Below are 22,753 nucleotides of genomic sequence, written 5' to 3' on the forward strand. Positions count from 1 at the left end.
CCCCCCCCCCCCAATGGAAAAGCACCAGGTTAAAGATGGATTCCAGTTCAGGTGACACGATCACATGTCACTGTAAGACTTCATTACCCACTTGCCAGCACACAGGTATACAGGAAGACTCACAAGTAAAACAGAGCCATCTACAGACAATTGTCCTGGTTAATGGGAGCCATCAAGATTCCAAACCACCATTAATGGCCCACACTTTGCATAATTACAATAGGCCCTCAGAGTTATATTGTATATGTCTAGTTTCAGATACAAGAGTGATACATTTATACAAATAGGATGACCACATTCAGTAGATTATAAGCTTTGTAATGATACCTTACAGGAGACCTTTGCATGAAGCATATTCCAGTTACATTATATTCATACTCATCAGCATACTTTCATAAAATCATAAAGAGTGCAACGTCACATATGGGATGCTACACTTTTCAATGGTAGAGAATCACTCTTTCACACTCACAGGTGTGCACAAGTATGCTTCTGCAGTATCTAGACATCTACAAATTTCCATGTGCAATCACAAGAAAAGAATGGAAGCCGAGAGTTTGGTAGCCTGTGTGAAATGATGGTGGACTCCATCCAGTGCCTAGTGGGCAGGAATCCACATCAGAAACCCTCCTCAACCTCCTCCCCCCCAACACAAACACTAAGTGGTGCCCATGTTAGTAGTCTGTCTCAGTAGAAAGGATTCAATGGACATTGAAACTAAGCTACTCTCGTCCCTAGCGATGGTCTTTCCAGGTCCGGATGTAAGCACATTGATAAGACAATATGGAGTAGCCCCTAACTGACCTTTGTCCTGCTCCCCAAACTCCCTTCTTAGAGCACATTGAGCCCAGTGGAGCTGCACAAAAGAGGCACGAGCTCTCTGTGCATGTTTTCTCCACCCTCCCCTTCCTTGCATAGCAGAATTGCACTTATTCAGCTGCCTTCCAGGCTCTCTGTGTCCATGACTCAGGCTGGGGGTTCAGCCCCAGAGGAGGAATGTTCTTTCTTGCTGTGCTTTTGTGGGCAACATTGTGGCATCCCAGTATTATCTATAGAAACACAGAAGAGACACTTAATCCATTTTTCCAGTTTTTAAAAATTGAAAATTAAGTGTCTTTTAATACAAGACATCAGACAGCTCAGAATGAAGTGCAAGAGTTTTACTGGATTATTACATTAGTTATGGTGCTCAAGAGATTAAATTAGGAAATACACTACTGAATGTTCCTGAGATAACTATTTTCTCTGGGCTACAGTACTTAAAAAAATAAGGTGATAAAGATTATTTGGAGTTTCCTTTAGTCCTTTTGTCATATACACTACAAGGCAACTCTCTTTTATTATAAGAGGTCTAGGAACTGTTCTAAAGTTAAATCATTGTAAATCTCACGCTTCTTTTACCAGGGCAATGCAATCTGAAAGACATAGTGACTGGGGGAAATTGGAACAAACTCTCTTAATATATTTTTTAATTAATGGAATTTCTTAAGGTTCTATCTCTACCCAGGGGGGTCAGAGATAAAGACAATCACAAATTTTGCTTGTTTGACGGGCACAAGATTAACAGTGTTTGGTTGCTGGGGGAAGGTTTGTTCACTCCATCCATGAGGCAGAGGTTCCGTATTGGAGCTGACAGGGAAGAGCTGGTTAAGAACAGTCAGGTTACTTGATACCATATGGTGCTATGATTAGAGGGTTGCTACACAGGGAGAGTGAAACCACAGTACCTTTTGGGCAATAACTTCAGGGAGCGTGGGGAGAACTGCTATCCCAGCATTGGTTTGCATCATAGAACTGCATTGATTTTTCTTACTGTAGTAAAATGGTCATCATGGGGTTAACTGGGTTATTTATAATCTTAGCAGATGGGCCCATGACAACACCCCCTACTTCCTGTTTTGTTAGGTGGAGTTCATCCCCATGCAGTTTTGTTGTGATGCAGTTGAATAAAATAGCAGGCTCCCTAGTTGGCAGTCATGTGAGTAAAGTGTTATTTTTGTTGCACTGAGTGGTCTCTTTGCAAAACTTAGGGTAACCACATTGATAATTATTAACAGAACTGATTTGCAGGGATGGAAGAGAATGGCTGTCAAAGAACAAACATCAGGAAGAACAAAGATGAGGGAGCTGTGAGAGTCCCCAGGTCCCAATATTCCTCCAGAGTTGGGGAGCTTTTGTCTGGGACAGCATAGGAAAGAAGACACTAGATTCCTTTTAGGATTGCCCTCATCATTCTCCCTTTTCCTCTCCCTTGGGGGTGCTTAGCTTCCTCTTGGGCTTGGAGGGAGACATGTGGTAGGGAATAGGAGCTCCCTAAATGACTGGATGGACTGAAGGGCTCCCAGCCATTGGTTCCCACATATCCAAGGGGAGTATTTATAAGTTTTTCTCTTTCTTAGGGTGCCACTGTGCATCTAGGAGAAATAGCTCCACCCACTCTCTGATTAGAGTAGGACTGGGTTTCTGGACCTTGCAGGGGCCATCACACTAGTTGCCTTTTGGAGGCTGGGACAAGATTCCCCCTCACCCCCACCCCCACTTATTGCCAGACTGGCCTGGGTGGGACAGGGCTATTTCGCTTTCATCTCAGCCTCCCAGGTATCCTGGGAGTGGAAGGGGAGGGGGGCGTTAGGTTGTGAGGTGTTTGAGTTGTTACAGCTTGGCAGGTGTCCAGTGCAGGAGCTCATGCAGTAGCACCAAGGTTGGGGAGGGCTTTCTCTACAGTAAATGGGAGTGGTGACTGGGGGGTCCTATTGGTATAGTGCAGGGCCATTTCCTCAGCCTTTGAGTGCAGGATGGTGGGATCCCAGAAGCAGTGCTGGAGACAGGTTGAAAATATAGGGGTTGGCGAGCTGTGGGCAGTCCTTCCCCAGGTGGTACAGATTACTGAAGGAAGGCTGACCTGCACTGGACAAGTTATTGCCAAATATTTCCCAGATGTGTTAATAAAGTTGTAGTCAATTAAATACATTCCTGGTGTCTTGTATTGTCTTCCTTGGGTATCAGAGACAATTCCGTCTAGCCGGTAAGGTAAAACTTTCAAAGAAAAGCTGTTGTGTTCTTTGTAATATCCTGCCTTAGCAAAGTTACCGATGAAGATGATAAATTAGATTCCAAGACTGTGATAATCTAGTCTGACCTTCGGTATCACACAGACCATAGAACATCTCCAAAATAATTCATAGAGCATATCTTATAGAAAATGGTTCAGTCTTGATTTTAAAATTTTCAATGATGGAGAATTCACCAGAATCCTTGGTAACTTGCTCCAATGGTTAATTACTCTCACTGCTAAAAAAAAAAAAATGTATGCCTTATTTCTCGTCTGAATCTGTCTAGCTTCAACTTCCAGCCATTGGATTATATTATACCTTTCTCTGCTAGATTGAAGAGCCCAATTTTAAATATTTGGTCCCCCTGCAGGTACTTATAGGCTGTAATCTATAGCCACTCCTTAACCTTCTCTTCATTACAATAAATAGGTTGAGCTCGTATCTTTAAAAGATTAGCTACAACTATGCATATTACAGGACACTCTGTCACACAGTTGTGTCATTGCACCATAATCCTGATTTGAAGTATTTTGAAGTTCTGGTAATTAATCTCTCCTAAATATAAGGATTACTGTTCCACACAGTTGATATGAAACCAAGATGCAGTTTGGTGATATTGGGGTGGGACAAGGGTATCATGTAGATAGGCTGATTCTGCCATCTTTACTCTCCTTGAATATCAACGACTATAATTTAACCATTTATTCCTACTCATTGTTTGATGTCATTGGGATTACTTGCAGAGAAAGATGGTACTCAACTTGAGTAAGGGACACAGAATCTAGCCCTTAATTTGTAATCCAGAATGTCTGAAAAAAGATAGTTTACTATAATTGTATATGTAGTTCCCCAACCATGACATTGAATTGATTCACCAACTTGTACCCTCAGCTGGAAGCAAGATAAAATGAAAGAGGCTACCAAGGAGAGAGGAAAAATGGGTAGCGGGGCTGGGGGTAGAGATAAAATGAAAAACCTTAGTGAGCAGTCAGCATTAACCTAGTGAGAAAAAAAACAGGGAAATGTTATCCATTTTCCTTTGTTAAAGCTACCATTTCAAAATTAGGGCTGTGAAGTAAAATCCAAGATTGCGTTTTTATTCTTTAAAAAACAAATCTTACCATGTTGGAGAATCTGGACAGCTAAATTATGTTTGGTGAGAAATAGAAATGACAAATAGTTAGGTCAGTAAGAAAAAAATAAACATTCAATCTATAATTAAAATTTTTCTCTTTAGTCAAAACATTTTCCTGGTAGGTATATTAGCAGAATACAGAGAGATGCTACAGCCTCTGGTAAACACAAAAGGGGCGTATTAGAATTGGACTGGAGCATGCACCCAATCCTTAGGCAGCTGGGCAATCCTCAGAGAATGACTGTAGCAGGCACAACTCTGAGGAACGCTAACCCAAATTGAAGAAAGCATTCCTTTTCAGGACACCACATACACATGTGCTTAAGTCCCATTGAAATAAGTAGAAGTTAGGGATGTGTTAAAAGTTAAGCACATGATGAAGTGTTTTCCTGAACTGGACTGGTTAGAATGCTGACTAAGCTATGCGAGGAGCTATTTTATTCCTCTGAGGGCCAGTCCCAGAATTGGGGGAGGTATAAAGGTCAATTAAAGTAACATTTGTCTCCTTCTGTCTTCTGAGCTCAGCACACACAGGATTGAGCCAAAGTACACAAACAGAAATAGCACTCAAGTCTATTGTCTTATATATATTTTTTGTTATAACTGCAAAAACTTAGATCAATAGAACAAGTATTCAGAAAACTGACAAACCAATTCCATAAATTGCTAATGCAATAGTGCAAAAATATAAGACCTTGGTTAACAAGTATTTATTAAATAAAAGTCTGGTAATAGAAAGAATTTCTTGTTGCCGAATAAGAATTTTAATACAATCTAAACTAAGCCAGAGGTGCATCGTTTATCAATTATGTTGTAGTTAAAATTAGGCCTGATAACTCAATATGAAACAAAACGACACCAGGATTAAAACTGCACTCCATTAACAAGAGGGCAAGTGTATACAAACATATTACTTTTCAGATCAAAGAATTTTAATACAGTAAGTAAATAGGAAGCCAAGTCTAAACTAATTTTTGTATTCATTAAATTATTCAGTACAAAGGCCAACAAAAGTAGATCTCTAGTGATATGATACACAAACACACATGCATAATTTTCCAAATCACAAAATTTCTCTATAAAATATCAGTAGAAAACTAAGGCAGAACTTATTTTTGTGTGAATGACATTTCAATGGCTTTAGATCAGACTCTTCAAGGAAGCAGTATGCAAAATGAAATCTCCTGCAACCCTGATGGATGTGTTCATGAGAAAGGGGCAAGTCATAAATCCACCTCTGCAGCAACAGAACTGGGGCAGTTCAGCTGCATGGAGAGAATTCAAGGGTCTGTGTGAGGGGTGTGAACCCCATACAGAGCACACTCCTAATCCACAAAGCGTCCCGGATGTAGGTGATGGTATAACTGGAGAGGGACAGGAATAGGTCCAGATTGGAAGATCCAGTCTTCCACCTCACAGTGGAGGGCATGCAAAGGTGCAGAGAGCTCATTCACTAGAAGGGTGTAGTAGCACCCACAGAGTGGCTGTGGAGCTGCTTTGCCAGCACCCAGCCCAATTGCTTGGGATGGGCACTAACATGAGGATTTGGCTCTAAATTGATATATTTTACCTCTTAAATCTCAACATTTCAAACTAAAACGCAAACATAATTAAATCATTTTCTCTTACAATTCTGGTTAAAACTCAGTCACAACTCATACTCACCTAAATTATTTTTCTTTTAATCCACAGACTCAATTCCTCCTCCTTCATTCCTCCCACCTCACTTTTTTCATGTGACTGTTCAAAAATTCATCTCTGTCCTAAGAGATACTATTTAGTATCCTTCCTAATGCAGCATTTGAGAAGTTAACTGACCTAGAAAATCATAGCAAAGAATTTTTTTTATATTATAATTTTAATACCTTCTGGCCTATGTAAATCTAGGTGCAGGTTTGTTCACCACTATAACATTTTTCATCGTTTGTGTCTCCAAAAGTTGATATAAATTTGTCTCAATCTTAAAGAAGTCTCAAAGGTTACAATCAGAGTTTGATTCAGGGGTTAGATGGTGATGGTGCTGAAGCTTTGTTAGGTATCCAGAAATATTTTTAAATATTTCAGGACAGATTGAATGTGTCCTTAGATATGGAACATAAACTGGTTTCTTCCACAGGCTCTGGAAACCCAAGATTCCTAGTGCTATTTGTCATGAAAATATTTTGTAATATTGGTAATTTTTCAGCAGATCAATATGTAAGTCCTGCTAGCACAGGTGGGTGTTGACTCCTTGTAAGGAGTCCTTCTCTCTCTGAGTGCTGCCCCCTGGCAGTACCCACACACACTGGGTCTCCCCTCCCAGGGGAACCCCCACCCACTAATCCCACCTCACCTCAGTGTAAGGCTACTGCCAGTCATCATCTAGCCCCACGCCTGGGGCAGACTGCAGTATCAGCCTACGCATCACTGGTAAGGAGGGTTTGGACCTGCTGCCTTGGCCTACACCTGGGTTGCCCTCTGCAACCCCCAGTACCCCTTGGCCTAATACCAGGCCACAGCCTGGGGCTTTCCAGGCTGGAGCTCCTCAGCCTTTCCCCAGCTCTGCTCCACTCAGGTACCCTGTCTTAGCTCCCTACAGCCAGGCCCTTCTCTCTCTGAATGCAGAGAGAGACTCTTGATCCTGTCAACACTGGTTCTCCACTTGCGAAGTAACTCCCTGCTCTCCATGTGTCAGTATATAATGCCTGCATCTGTAACTTTCACTCTATGCATCCGAAGAACTGAGGTTTTTACCCACGAAACCTTATACCCAAATAAATCTGTTAGTCTTTAAGGTGCCACCAGACACCTTGTTGTTTTTCTTGATCTCTTGGCTCCCAGCCTCTTTATATAGGCCAGCTGAGGCCTGATTGGGGCGTGGCTCAGCTGCGGCTACTTCCCCAATCAGCCCAGTAGCTGCTTCTCCCTGCAACAGCCTTCTCCCGGGGCTGTTCCAAACCCCTCAGGGCAGGAGCGGGTATCCACCCCGCTACACTCCTGCTAGCAGTTGCAGTGAATAAAACAGTTTGAGATGGCTTCTAAGATAATGGACCTGGTCTTCAGCTTACGCAATAGAGGCTCACATTTTTACGTCCAAAAGTCCAGGAATCAACCTCCAGCCAGGGGAATTGCTACAAGAGTTGCAAATGCTTTCTCCTTTGATAAGAACCATTCCTCCCAATTGCTTTGTATTCTCTTCCTTAGTGTTTATTAAAGCATGGGGGCAGTGTGGCCTAGTGAATAGAGTACCAGACTGGGACACAGAACACCTGCATTCTATTTCTGGTTTTGTCACTAGCCTGCTAGTGACCTTGGGCAAGTCACTTTAGCTCTATGTGCTCCACTTTCCCCATTTGTGAAATGAGGATAATGATGCATTCTTTATAAAACGCTTTGAGATGTACTGATAAAAAGCACTGTGTAAGAGCAAGGTATTATTATTATTTCCTTCAGCTCCTTGTAAAGGCTCTTGTAGTATTCGTACTTTCTATGTTTTGTAATAAACTCTAATTTTGAAATGAGCTGGTCAAATCAGTCACCTCGTGATTGAATTGCTGAGAAAATAAATACTAAAGAATTTTTGACACTAAAATGTAAGGTGATTGAGATCTATTATCTGTATTAAAAAAACCCATAATGGTTATTGTAATAGTGTGTGGGGAAGAAGAGATTTCCTTTCAGACCATCCACTTGAGGTGTCCGTGGAATGGTCACTGGAAGCATCATAAATAAGAGACAATAAAGCCCTAGAGAACACAATGTAACCTTCTTCTAGTTCAAAAATACTATTAAGTTGGGGGGAGGAGGAGAAAAGAAAGCCAATCACATTAAAAAGAAAAAGGGGTGATTGTTCAAGAAGGGTTAAATCATGGACATCACTACTTTCTAAACCTATGAGGTCTGTAGCAACAAGTAGACTGAGGAGAGAGGGGTTAAACCTTCTTTCCCATCTTCCTTTTGGGTGCTCAGGGTTGGACACTATTGGCAGTAGCAGCAGCCAAAGAGGATAGGGTTTCAATCTCCCTTTTCCACCATCTCTTGGCAGGGTATGGATGAGAGAGTCTTCCGGCAACAATGACAGCACCAAATGGAGAGGAGGGGTTATAAACACTCTCTCACAGCAATTATTTGGGTGAGCACTTGCATGTTTAAACTAGTGTAAATAGTGAATTCTCTGTAACTTGAAGTCTTTAAACCAGTGGTGGGCAACCTGCACCCCTTGGGCCACACACGGCTCATCAGGGTAATCTGCTGGTGGGCTGCGAGACAGTTTGTTTACATTGATCGTCTGCAGCTCCCAGTGGCCGTGGTTTGACGTTCCCGGCCAATGGGAGCTGCGGGAAGCAGCGTGGGCCACAGGGATGTGCTGGTCACCGCTCCCCGCAGCTCCCATTGTCTGGGAACGGCGAACCGCGGTCACTGGGAGCTGCAGGCAGCCGTGCCTGAAGACAGTCAATATAAATAAACCATCTTGCGGCCCATCACTGCTTTAAACCATGATTTTGATAATTCAGCCAGAGGTTATGTATCTATTACAGGAGTTAGTGGGTGAGGTTCTGTGGCCTTCAATATGCAGGAGGTCAGAATAGATGCTCATGATGGTCCCCTCTGACCTTAAAATCTATGGGTATGTCTACACCCAGCCGCTAGTTCGGCGGCTGGCAATCGAAGTTCTGGGTTCGACTTATCGCGTCTTGTCTGGACGCGATAAGTCGAACCAGGAAGTGCTCGCCGTCGACTGCGGTACTCCAGCTAGACGAGAGGAGTACCGCGGAGTCGACGGGGGAACCTGCCTGCCGCGTGTGGACCGAGGTAAGTTCGAACTAAGGTACTTCGAACTTCAGCTACGTTATTCACGTAGCTGAAGTTGCGTACCTTAGTTCGATTTGGGGGTTTAGTGTAGACCAAGCCTATGAGTCTATGAGCAGAGCCAGATGACACAGGCCCTAGTTGGCAGTAGCCAAAGGGGCAAAGAGATTTAAAACCCACTGTCCATTGGAATTGACGGTGCTGATGACATGAGACCTGGGCAGCAGTTTCATGTCTGTTTCTCTAAGTCTTTTTTTATCACCAGTTTGGTAAATGTGTGATTGACACCATGGCAGGTCTGTTCAGTGCTCTCATCTCAGCAAAGTCAGGGACGTGCTGCTGGGAGGACAATGGGATTCAGATTCAAAGCATTTCCTTTCAGTGTTGTAGTTTCTCATCTTGAACTGACATTACACACCACAGTCATCACGGCTGGTGTTAGAAGTTATATCAGCATCGGTAGCAGCTGCAGCATTTTCTGGATGAGGAAGCCTCCCTGTTTACCTTTTAATCAGAGTGCCAGTGAGTCTACACCCTCAGCATTCAGACCTGCCCATGTGTTAGTAACGATATCCTGAGCGCTGTTGAAAATGCATAGTGTAAAAACGAGCGAAGGAGAGCGTAAATGTTTGAGAGCAGGTAAAGTCACAGCAGCTCATCCTTTTATTTTCAGAAAACAGCATGCAAGGTATCCACTGAGACAGCTTAAAAAGCTGGATTCATAAAAGGGATGACTAGATAATTCCTCTTTTGTGACATTATGGCTCATTATGGTTGTTTAGCTAGTTTTTTATATATAAAATAGAAATCAGGCAGTTTTAGGAATGAGGGGACAATTCCTGCATCCACCAAAAGCAGGCTGAGGCAGAGTAGGTGGCAGCCTCGTTCTCCCATAGCACTTGCCACCAACTGGCTTGGGTATATAGAGTCCAAAAATTATCCAAATGAAACAACTGGGAAGGAGTTGCAGTTTATGTGCAAAATATCAGCTACATGCTGGACTTTAGTGCAACAGGATGGAAAGCCAGTGCCCCCCTCACATCCACATATTCCTGCTCCCATTATGTCCTAAGGAGCAAACTTGGGAAGTACAGTCAAGGCCAGATTCATGTACACAGTGAGAAAATATAGGCAGAATATAGCCCACGCTTGTGGTATCTCTTTGCACACCTGCTGGGGTGTGCTCACCATTCCTTTTTTTGTACACAACACAGGCTGATGAAGGATTGATCTAATTTAGCTTTCTAGTTAAGCATTTTGCACATAGCTATTATCAACATGATATCTGAGGGCAGAGGGTTAGTACACCAACTTCCATAGGAACAGTAGCAGGCCCTCATCTTTGCTATGGAGTAGATTTGTGATATGGCTTTATGTATGTATAAAGAGTGAACCAGTGAGTTTCTATTTTATATGCTTGTGATGGGGTGTATTAACCTCACACCAGTGTCAAAAAGTTAAAGAATTGCTGTGATCAAGGCTGGCCCTTCTTTTCTGGCCTGTCAATCATGCCCGGGGTAGAATAAGGGTTTAAAAACAGGAAGTTCCACACAGTTGCTGGGCAGCTGTGGGAGAGAGCAGACAGTGGCTCTACAGCTCCCAAGAGAGATCCCCGGAAGCCTCTTCAGGGCAACGACCCTCAGGAAGGCTATTCACCAATTCATTCCATGCCTACAAGGAGACAACAGACTCTAGCATAGCGGCTGGGTAAGATAGGTTCTGCAGGCCCCAAGGTGAGCCAGTAGGCAGTTGATACTGCTACCTTCTAATCCTTTTTAGGTTAAGCAATCCGGGGCTATACTAAAGGTAGTAGCGAGTTGCAGCCAGAAGCCTCATCCCCTTCAAACAAAGTGTATCGCAGAGACTCCTGCTTAGGCAGATAGATGTGCCCTAAGGATTTTTCAGTGTCCAGACAATAGGAGGTGGCTGTCAGCAGCCCTGGAACTCTGACAATGCTCCAGCCTACAAACATTCCTGCCCCATAATCCTCCTGCTTATCAGCCTCCAATATATGTGGACAAGATAAAGAGAAGAGTCATGTGCTGAAAATGATATTGTAGCCCATGAAACTGGTGGATTTCCCAGTGAAAGAGAAACATTTTCTTTGAAAAATGTCATCCTTTTAAAAAACATTGAGTCCATTCTCTTTAATTTTTATTTTGTATTGAAGGTTCTGCATTCCCTTTTTAGTTAGTATGACTCTGCAGAGTCATAATCAAATGTCCTGATTTCTGCCTAAATCCCCCTTCCTACTATATGACATTATGCTATTTCTTTTGCAGTTCTATTTAATCTTTAACTTGTGCTGGTGCACTTATCATAGCCAGTGAGGTCACTTGAATGTATATTTTACACTTTGGGCAGAAAGTATGGAAAAAAATGGCATTCCTAATGAGATCATGATGTAGCAAGCTGTGATGTTGTATGATTAAAATATGACCATGTATATAATTGTTGCTACCACTGTTATACAATTGCAACAAATCTTATATGAAGTATGTCATGTGGGGCAGTGGTTCTCAACCAGAGGTCTGGGGCCCCCTGGGGGGCCGTAAGGAAGTTTCAGGGGGGCCACCAAGCAGGGCCAGCATTAGACTTGCTGGGACCCAGGACAGAAAGCTGAAGCCCTACCGCAAGGGGCTGAAGCCTGGGGCCCTGAGCCCTGCCACCCGGGGGGGAAGTCAAATCCAGAGCAACTTAGCTTTGCGGGGCCCCCTGTGGCATGGGGCACTGCACAGCTGGCCTGCTTGCTACCCCCTAATGCTGGCCCTGTCTTTTATATGCAGAAAAACAGTTGTTGTGGCACAGGTGGGCCATGGAGTTTTTATAGCATGTTGGGGGGGCCTCAGAAAGAAAAAGGTTGAGAACCCGTGATGTAAGGTATCAATGGGAAAGTTACAATCTGTCAAATATGATTATCTTGTTTGTACACATGTATCATTTTTGTATCTAAAGTTATGAATGTTGATTATGTAACAGTATTTCAAATATGTTTGCTCCTGGGGTAACACCCACAACACAAGGTAATTTACATCCAGTCTGGCCAGCACATTGTGAATGGACTATTCAAGCTGATGGCTCATTAAAGGACACTTAGCTCCCACAGTGGATATAGAAGAAGCTCACCTCCACCCGGTGAGCCTTCCTATGGACGTTTAAACAGAATATGAGTAATGGCTGCTCCTATGACTCATCAAAGTATTAAAGGCAGGTGACCTGCTCATGTGACCCTGGACTCCACATCTTGTGCCTGTAATTTTCCATAAACTATGACTGAGAGAAGTTCCCTTCACATGGGAAAAGGTATAAAATACCTGAAAGCATATCCATTTTGTCTCTTTCTTGCTCTGATCTCTTGACTATGAACTTACACTAAAAGGAGCATTCCAACTAATGGACTGAGGGCCTTCCAATCTTTTGCAAGTTACGAGAGACTTTACAAGCCAACAGTTTATTCTATCACTGCTACAAACCTAATCCAATAAATTTGCAATGAGTGTATGTATTTGTTTTCCTTGACCATTTTAACACTCTCTTCTTTCTTTTGTCCATAAATAAACCTTTAGATATTAGATACTAAAGAATTGGCAACAGCATGATTATTCGTCAAGATCAGAGATATATATTGGCCTGCCTGTATGGCTGATCTCCTGGGATTAGAAGGACCCTTTGTTAGATAATATTGGTTTTAATTAACCACTCATCATTAAGTCTAATATCTGGGTGGTGAAACAAGGGCTGGGATACCTAAGGAGACTGCATTTCTGACTTCTTGTTAACTAGTATGATGAGACAGAAATATACTTTTATTACTGGCTTGGTATATCTTGTGGAAGATTAACCACCAGTTTGGGGTGGGTCTGCCCCATTTCTCAGTAGTTTGTTCTGAATCTGGTATTCTCAGCTGTGATCCACTGAGGCATGGTCAGGGCTGGCACAACCCATTAGGCGACCTAGGTGGTCGCCTAGGGTGCTACAATTTGGGGGGCGGTGACCGTGGTGGTATTTCAGTGGCGGGACCTTCCGCCGCCTCTGTGGGGGGCGGCATTTTGGGGAGGGACCTTCTGCTGCGTAGGGCGGCAGAAAAGCTGGCAGCACTCCTGGGCATGGTGACACAAGCTCTTTCTGAATACTGCCTTTATGATTTGTGCAGCTCTTTTGGCTCACTTGGAGTAGGGTGAATTTCATAGGGCTCTATTGTGTTTTTTTGGCAGATTGATTGTTTGAGTGAACCTTGATTCCTTGATTAGTAGCACATTGTTTAGGGTTGTGAAGATCGTGAAGCTCATGCACTTTGGAAAGCTTGTTCTTCATAGTTTGAATACTGGCAACTATATCGCTGTAGCTCTACTTGCATTGTAAGGCCCTTGTTATAAAATGAATGGTAGCATAAGAAACAACATACACATTCTAAAAACCTTAAATGAAACACTCTGATGCTATGACATCTTTATTTCCCCATTTGAAGTGGTACTGTGATGTAGGCCAAAGATGTGTGTAAGATTTTGATCTGTGTTTTCTTTTTGCCTCATGTTATGACACAAAAAATAATTTATATTTGCAACAAACTGGGATTTATTGTGTTAACATATGCACCACAATGTGGCTATTTTTCATAAGTGGGGTTGCATATATATAATTTTCCAGAGACACTTCCTGTCAAGTGTAATAGGTTTTATGGTGTGGGTGCCAAGAAACAGATGCTGATTCCCTATCCTATTGCATACTTTATGTAATAACATGCTCTCCTTACCAATGTAAATACATCTTTTCTCAGCAAGATAACAGGCTCACTACCCAAAACACAAATACTTGAAGATTGTGGATTAGACTGTTCAGATGATTGTTTTTATTCTTTAATTTAACAATACAAACTTTCCATTGCAGATTTTATCAAATAAAATATTCATTTTTAAAGTTCTTTTGCAAAAAGCAATTGGAATAGTTTGCCTGTGATGAACATATGTCAGAAGACAATAAAACCTTTATCAGCTCTAATGTTCCTTAAAGAAGAATACAGGTGTCACATTTTCTTATAGCCTAGTGCAAAGACAATCACTATGAATTTGATTCACAAGCAACAGTATTTCTTCAGGGAACAGTGAATAATAGGGAAACTGATCCTTAGGAATTGGTACATGTTCTAGGTAAGTGCAGGTTTCAGGCTATCTCTTTTTTCAATTTCTAAACTAGATTCCTGTCATGAAAATATTAGGCTATTTTAAACTTTCCTCACCAATTCAATGCTGTTTTTCTTACAGATAGATAATCTAATTGTTAAGACTTGCTCAATGCTTTACTATCAAAGTCAGAACCATAGAACACAAATATTTGAATCTATGGTTATAACTTTCTCTCGTGATAAAATATTTGTAAGATGGTGTGTGAGTGGATGAATAGAAGGATTGATAAGGTATTCATTGTGCATCTTCTGTAATCTTGAGAGTTTGTACATGATACACAATAATGATTACCTAATATATTTTTAGTTTATACATGGTTTCTCATATTTTCTCAAAGGCCCATGGATCCATCATTGTCAGCTGTGTAATATTGTTTTAAAAATAAAAAAAAAGTTTGGAATGGGAGGTTGTTTTTAATTAAATGTGGGTTATTGAAATGCCATTATTAAGCTTTCTATAAAACACAAGCAAAAGAATCACTCTCCTCCCCCCTACTCCCCAAAAAAAATCCCACACCCCAACCACACACTAGGCTGTAACTATCTTGGAGTGTTAAAGTAGTTTAGAAGCCCCCACCCCTTTTTTTTATTCTCCACTTGCAGCTACAATACTTTAACAAGGACCATGCATTTTATTTTCAGATTTGCTTTGGTAGGATCAGATTTCGAAAGTGCTCAATATGCAGCAGGTCTCACTGAGAACTATGCTGGCTGCTGTGACCACTTCAGTTAGGTGCCTACATTGCAGCAATTGGGTGAAGGGCTGGCTCCAGGTACCAGGAAGGAAGCAGGTGCTTGGGGCGGCCAATGGAAAGGGGCGGCACGTCCAGGTCTTCGACGGCAATTCGGTGGCGGGTCCCTCACTCCCTCTCTTCCTCTTTGAGCAGCCGCCGAAGTGGAAGAGAGGGAGTGAAGGACCCGCCGCCGAATTGCCACCGAAGAATGAAGCGGCACGACTGAGGTGCCGCCGAAGGCTGCCAAATTCTCTTTTAAAAATGTGTCCCATAAAGCTTTGGATTGGAGATGTACTTGAACAAAACCCTTTGATGTGGACACAGCACTCAAATGAGGAAAGACACATGCATGGAATTAACCAGCAGGCTACAACTTTTATTAAACTTTTAGCACAAGGGAGGGTCACTACCCACCCATCACCCATACTCTCCTATACCAGGCATTTAAGTGGTTCCAGTGTGTAGGATTATAGGGTTCCTTACCATATAACCCATAAAGTGGGGTAGGCTCTTCTCAGCCTACCACCTCCCAGGACTCAGCTCTCTTTGAGTCCTAGCACACTCCCTGCCTCAAAAGGGACATACGGTGCAGCAGGGTGCAGGCCACGGGGGCCATAAGGTGTGACTTCAGCCTGCAAAAGCCAGAAGATCTGACCCTATCACATGAGCCAAAGGCCCATCACCAAAATCCCGGGTCTTTTACCTCTGGGAACCATTCATTTTCTTTTCTTAACTGCACTGGAAACTAACTGCGGGTTGCAGGAAGTCAGCAACGCCCCCCCAGTACCTCAGTTAGGTACCATGTACATTCCTACTTAACCCACTGTGGTTTGTAGGTACTGCGAGGAAGGCAAAAAACTCCCTAGTCCTCCACCAATTTGGCCCATTGGAGAAAAATGTTCTTCCTGATCTCCTAAAAACAATTGGCTAGACCCACAGCATCTGTCAGGCCAGGTTCCCATTTCCAGTTCAGGTGAGTACGGTGGGCTGCTGCAATGGAGCCAAAAGAGACTCCATGTGGCCCCTGTGCTGGGCTAAATCCTAGGAGCTAGGGAATGCTCGCCAATCAACATCCCTCTCACCAAACTGGCCAATGGGTGCTGGAGACTCACGTCCATGGGAGGAGCTATCTATTGTCTCCTGGCAAGTGCCTTCCTCCCTTGCTACTGGGACAGTCCCCCTTTTACCACCAGCCCCATCAATTTCCCGCACCTGTTGATGTGGGTGGGTGGCATTTGAGCCCTGTTTTGGACCACACCACTCAAGTGCCAACATTTCCTTAACTAAATTTGTTTCTTAATAGCAATTTAAAAATAGTTATCTTGCATTGCAAAAAAGACAAAAACTTAAATTCATACATACAGTTGTGAGAATTCTGTGGTTGTAGCTTGCAGGGCTTTATGTGAAACTTTTATATCGTTATGATTCACCTGGCTGCACATTCCTCAGTTTCCTTTTTTTTTTTTTTGTTATTGGAAGCAAGGCTAAGATAAAATTCCTAAGTTTCATGTGCTTTTCTCTTGAGTTTGTGAGTTGTATGGTTTTCACAAAACACAATTAATTTGCCCACATTTAGTAAAACTGACCTCAGGTTTCCATGAACCAGGTAATGTTAGATGAATCTAGACCAAGTTTCAAACTTGTATTGAAACATTTAATCAGGAGAGCTTTTCTGGTTTTGTTGCAAATGTCTCACACAGTTTTTCTGTTAATCTTAATTGCTTATTTCAGTTGGAACTGTCTTTGGACTGTTACCTAACTTCTGCATGTTTCTTTTACTGCTCTTGTTTGTTGGTTTGGGGTTTTTTAATGTCTGAACAAAAGGTAGTTTGTAATCATAAATACTACATAACCCTGTTGAAATTAGTACAGTGATAGGTGACTCCCAGAATCTAAATTAAAACAACTCAAACCCAGAAAAATCTTGAAAATTATAACATATATTTTTTTCAGAAAAAATGTCAATGTGTATGGCTGCAGGCATTGTGTAATGTACAGTTTTTGAGAATTATTACAATGGACCTGACTGAGAGGTAGTTCATACATAGATTCCAAGGCAGAAGGGAGCATTGTGATGACCTAGTCTGACCTCCCATATAACAGAGGTCATGAAACTTCCCCAAAATGATTTCTAGAGCAGATCTTTTAGAAAAAAACATCCAATCTTGATTTAAAAGTTGCCAATGATACAGAATCTACCATGACCCTTAGTAACTTGTTCCAATGTTTAATTACTCTCACAGTTAAAAATGATTGCCTTATTTTCAGTCTGAATTTTTCTAGCTTAAACTTCCAGCATTTGCTTCGTGTTATACTTTTTACACCTATACCTGCTAAATTGAAGAACCCATTATTAAATATTTGGTCCCCATGTAGAAACATATAGACTGTAATGAACTCACCACTTAACTTTCTCTTTGTTAAGCTAATTACATTGAGCTTTTTGAGTCTATCACTATGAGGCATGTTTTCCAGTCCTTTAATCATTCTTGTGATTCTTCTCGGAACCCTCTTCGATTTATCAACATTCTTCTTGAATTGTGGGCACCAGAACTGGACACAGTATTCCTGCAAAGGTCACACCAGTGCCATATACAAAGGTAAAATAGGTTTCAGGGTGATAGCTGTGTTAGTCTTTATCAGCAAAAACAACGAGGAGTCCTTGTGGCACTTTAGAGACTAACAAATTTATTTGGGCATTAGTGTTCATGGGCTATAACCTACTTCATCAGATGCATGGAGTGAAAAATACATTAGGCAGTATATATATGACAGCACATGAAATACATATACTGCTTACTGTATCTTTCACTCCATGCATCTGATGAAGTGGGGTTTAGCCCACAAAAGGTAAAATAATATCTCAAGTAGGAGTAAAGAGTTTTCTGTTTATGTATCCCGGGATCACCTATGCAGTTTTGTTCACAGTGTCACAGTGGGAGCTTATGTTTAACTGATTAGCCACCACACTCCCAAATCTTTTTCAGAGTGCTTCCCAGGACAGAGTCCTCAATCCTGTAAATATTTCTACATTCTTTATTCCTAGACATATACATTTGCATTTAGCCATATTAAAATGCATAGTTTGCTTGAGCCCAGTTTACCAACTTATCCACATTGCTCTGAATCAGTGACCTGTCTTCATCAGTATTTACCACTCTGACAATTTTTGTGTCATCTGCAAATTTTATCAGTGATTATTTTGTTTTCTTACAGGTCACTGATAAAAATTTTAAGAAGCATGGGATCAAGAGCCAATCTCTGCAGGACCACAATGGAAACATACTTACTCCCTATTTACAGTTACATTTTATAGTTTACATTTTGAGCCAGTAGCCAGTTTTTAATCTATATAACATGTGTCATGTTAATTTTTTATATTTTAGTGCTTTAATCTAAATATTGTGTGGTACCAAGGCGAATGCTTTACAGAAAGCTGTTATCTTAACATTATTACCTTTTCCAAGCAAACTTGTAACCTCATATCAAGTTAGTTTGACAGGATCTGTTTTCTATAAACCCATATTGATTTGTTTTAACTATATTATCCTACTTTATTTTGTTATTAATCAATATCAGCTGCTCCATTATCTTGCCCAGGATTGATGTCTGGCTAACACCCTGGTCATCACATATACCCTTTTTAAAAATTAGCACATTACCTTTCTTTCAGTCTTCTGGCACTTCGTCAATGCTCTAAAACTTCTTGAAAGTCAACATTAATGGTCCAGTGAGCTGCTCAGACAGCTCTTTTAAAATTCTTGGATGCATATTACCTATACCTGCTGATTTGAAAATGTCTAACTTCAGGAGCTTCTGTTTATCCTCTAGAGATACCAGTGGAATGGAAAGAGTGATGACATCACCATATGATCAGGCGATATACTTTGTTTTTTCCCAAATACGGAAGAGAAATAGTTATTGAATGCTTCTGCCTTTTCTGCATTATTATTGATCATTCTACCATACTGTTGTAAATTGACTGTAAATAGGTCAAAATGCTGTTATAAATTTCTGTAAATGGCAATGTCCCTTTGTTCATATTTATTTCTTCACTCCCACCTCTCCTTCTTTCAAGATGTCACCACAGGCTTTTTAATAGTTGGGAAGGTGGAGCAGGTGGTAATCTCTAAGCTCCCCTATGAATAACATCACAATTTTGTTGTTTAAGGTGCTAAAAGAATAGTCCAGTACCATTTTTTTTTCTAGTTGTCTTAAAAAAATTGAACACGGTATCTCTCTGCATCAGCTTGTACATTATTGTTGGCTTTCAATTCTAAGAGGCAAACGTATAGTGCTGAGTAGAAAATAGAGTAAGGAAGAGTAATACATTATTTCCCATGTCTGTTTGCAATTTAGCCACATGTTATGTTGCATTTCCTAATATTGGATGCCCTTAAAATATGAATAACCCAAAATAAGTCCATTTGTCTGCCAATGCTGGAGACTAGAGCTGTTTGAATAATGGATTTTTTGGTTTACTGGCAATTATGAACAAAATATTTTAAATAAAATTAAAAGAAATGTTGAAACAAAAAATCAAAACACTTCAATTTTCTCTGTGTGGTTTTTTTTTTAAGGTGTTATGTTGTCTGAAACAACATTGTGAAATCAGTATGAAATCTTAAAGTTTTGGTGTCACAGAATTTGCATTTCTTTCCCAAAATAATATTTTGGCTGAAAAATTTTAGCCTGCTCTATTTGAATATCTTTTTTTTTTAATAAGGTAGTTTGAGTCTGTCATGTGTGGAATCAGTTTTGGATCCAGTTACCCATGATGGCATCCATTATTTCTATCATCCAGAATCATCTGACCTAATCTCCTCATATCTGTAGTGTTCCAAACTGGTTTAGAATCACATTGCTAGATAGCCAATGCTCTCTTAGGGAACACATACATATGTTTAAACAGATGAAACAACATAAATAACTATTACTCTTGATTATGATTTCTATTTAAGACTTTTAAAATTGCATCTACAGACTACTTATGATTCTGTTTCCCAAAGCTGATAAACAGCTTCTCCTGCATAGCGTGAGCATAAATAGTAATTATGGGTTTTTTAGATCTGTTCTTTATTTTCAACAGTTTTTGGGTAAGATACCCAGGACTTGTGCACCTGGGGGAACATCCTTCACCTGGTATAAATTTTCATAGCTGTATTCATTTCAATGGAGCTATGAGAATTTACATCAGTGAAAGATCTTCCCCTAGGGGAAAGATCCTAACCTTTACTCTGGCCCCTTTAGATTAGATAAAAAGGCCAAAGCAGTGTAAAGGTGCCCCAAAAGCCCCAGTTTTGATGAGGGGAGAATTTTCCTCACAGGGTTACTGTGGAGGACAGTTTCAAGGCTATCTTCTAAGGACTCCTCACAAGCCCTAGCATGGGGGTGTCAGAGCAGGGTTGCAGAAAGGCTGCCTGCCTCAGATCTATCTCCAGTCCCTGAAGCAGCCCCAGATTGAGAAGTGTAAAAACAGCTTAAAACCACCTTAGCCCTCATTCTCTTGGGTTGTAAGTTCTCACCCTGGCTCATGAAATGTGAGGAAGGAGAATTCTTGATGAAAGGGAGAGATGGGTAGAGACTAAAAATGGGGAGGATGGGCAAAGGGAGATGTGCTGAAAGGAAGGCAAAGAAATGAGTGATCATATTAAGGTGCCCTCTAAAGATGGAGAAAAGCTATGCTCTGAGTAGACTGCCCCCCAGATGAGGTGCCAGGGGCTTTCAGCACTGGAATGAGCCTAAACTAACTTTACTAAATTATGTCCCATACAATCATCCTGCTGGTTGTGGGCCCAGCATAATTCTTCTTCAAGAATTTGTCCTCATAGAGGCCACCCTAGGTGTAAATGTCCCCCATGTGGGTGAGATTGGATTCTTTTAGCGAGTAGTGTACTGGGGGGCTGCATCTGCACAAATAAGCTGAAAAGGACTTAAAGGGCAGAGGGGGCCCAACTGCCTCTCAGTTCTTCCTTAACATCTGTAGCAGCAAGACAAAACTGGACAGTCCCCGCCTGCTTCTATGGAGCTCTTCTCTCTTACAGTAAGGATTGCTTTTGGTTAGTTTTAGTACTTACCGTTGTATCTTATTTAGCCCATTGGCAAAAATAAATAAATATCATTTAGAAAATCCAAGGATCCTCGGTGCTGAGGCAAACATTTGGGGGTGATAAATCCAGCCCTTCCAGTGATACCTCTCAATGATCATAGAAATGTAGAGATGGAAGGGACCTCAAGAAATCAAGTCCAGCCTTCTATGCTGTGGCAGGACCAAGTAAAACTAGACCATCCCTGATAAATGTTTATCCAACTTGTTTTTAAAATCTTCCAGTGATGGGGGATTCCTTTGGAAGCCTATTCCAGAGCTTAACTACTCATATAGTTAGAAAGTTTTTCCTAATAGCTAACCTAAATCTCCCTTACTGCAGATTAAGCCCATTACTTCTTGTCCTACCTTCAGTGGATATGGAGAACAATTTATCACTGTCCTCTTTAAATCAGCCCATAACATATTAGAAGACTGTCATCAGTTCCTCCCTCAGTCTTCTTTTCTCAAGGCCATTTTTTTTAACCTTTTCTCATAGGTCAGGTTTTCTAAATCTTTTATCAGTTTTTGTTGCTCTCCTATGGACTCTTCAATTTGTCCACATCTTTTCTAAATTGTGTTGCTTAGAATAGGACACAGTACTCCAGCTGGTGCCTCACCAGCGCCAAGTATAACAGGACAATTACCTCCTGTGTCTTCAGGGCCGGCTCCAGGCACCAGCTTACCAAGCAGGTGCTTGGGGCGGCCACTTCGGAGAGGGGCGGCACGTCCAGCTGTTCGGCGGCAATTCGGTGGATGGTCCCTCACTCCGGCTCGGAGCGAAGGACCTTCCGCTGAATTGCTGCCGCAGATCGTGATCGCGGCTTTTTTTTTTTGTTTGGCTGCTTGGGGCGGCCAAAACCCTGGAGCCAGCCCTGTGTGTTTTACATATAACACTCCTTCTAATACACCGCAGAATGTATTAGCCTTTTTTGCAACTGCATCACATTGAAGACTCATATTCAGTTTGTAGTCCACTATAAATCAGTACTATCATCTAGACAATTATTCCCCATATTGTAGTTGTGCATTTGATTTTTCCTTCCCAAGTGAAGTACTTTGCACTTGTCTATATTGAATTGCATATTGTTGAAATCAGACCAATTCTCCAGTTTGTCATTTTGAATTCTAATCCTGTTCTCCAAAGTGCTTGCAAGCCCTCCCAGCTTGGTGTCATCTACAAATTTTATAAGCATACTCTCTACTACATTAGCCAAGTCATTAATGAAAATATTGACTAGTACCAGACCCAGGACTGACATCTGCAGGACCACAATAGATACACCCTCCAAATTTGACAGCAAACTATTGATAACTTTTTGATGGGCAATCTAAATGCCTTTTTTGCCTGTGAGGAAGCTGCATTCCTGACAAATGCTCTATCTGTTGATATTTCTCCAAATGAATCCAGATAACCTGAGATACTCACCTGAAATTATTTCTACTGGATTGATGGATGAAGGGCACTTTTGTCTCAGAGAATTGTTGGTCGAAAGGTGATTCAGCTGCTCATAAACCACATTTGGCCAGTGCTCTTGTATGCCAGGATGCTACCCCTAGTACCTGAGTCATCACAGGTACCAAAAGGCCTCAAACTGCATCTAGAAGTAGCAATCGATCAGTATAGGCCTCCATGGGGGAGTAAGTTGCTCCTGCTGACCATGGCAGAAAGGGGCATTGCTTTAAGATGGAATCTTGGCAATAATCACCTTCCCTGGTGGACACTAATAGGGACACTATTAAGGGCCCAAAAGCAAGCTATTCCGCTGGTTAGGA

This window comes from Terrapene carolina, unplaced genomic scaffold (assembly GCF_002925995.2).
Source record: "Terrapene carolina triunguis isolate 2854851 unplaced genomic scaffold, T_m_triunguis-2.0 Scaffold120, whole genome shotgun sequence".
Lineage (NCBI taxonomy): Eukaryota > Metazoa > Chordata > Testudines > Emydidae > Terrapene > Terrapene triunguis.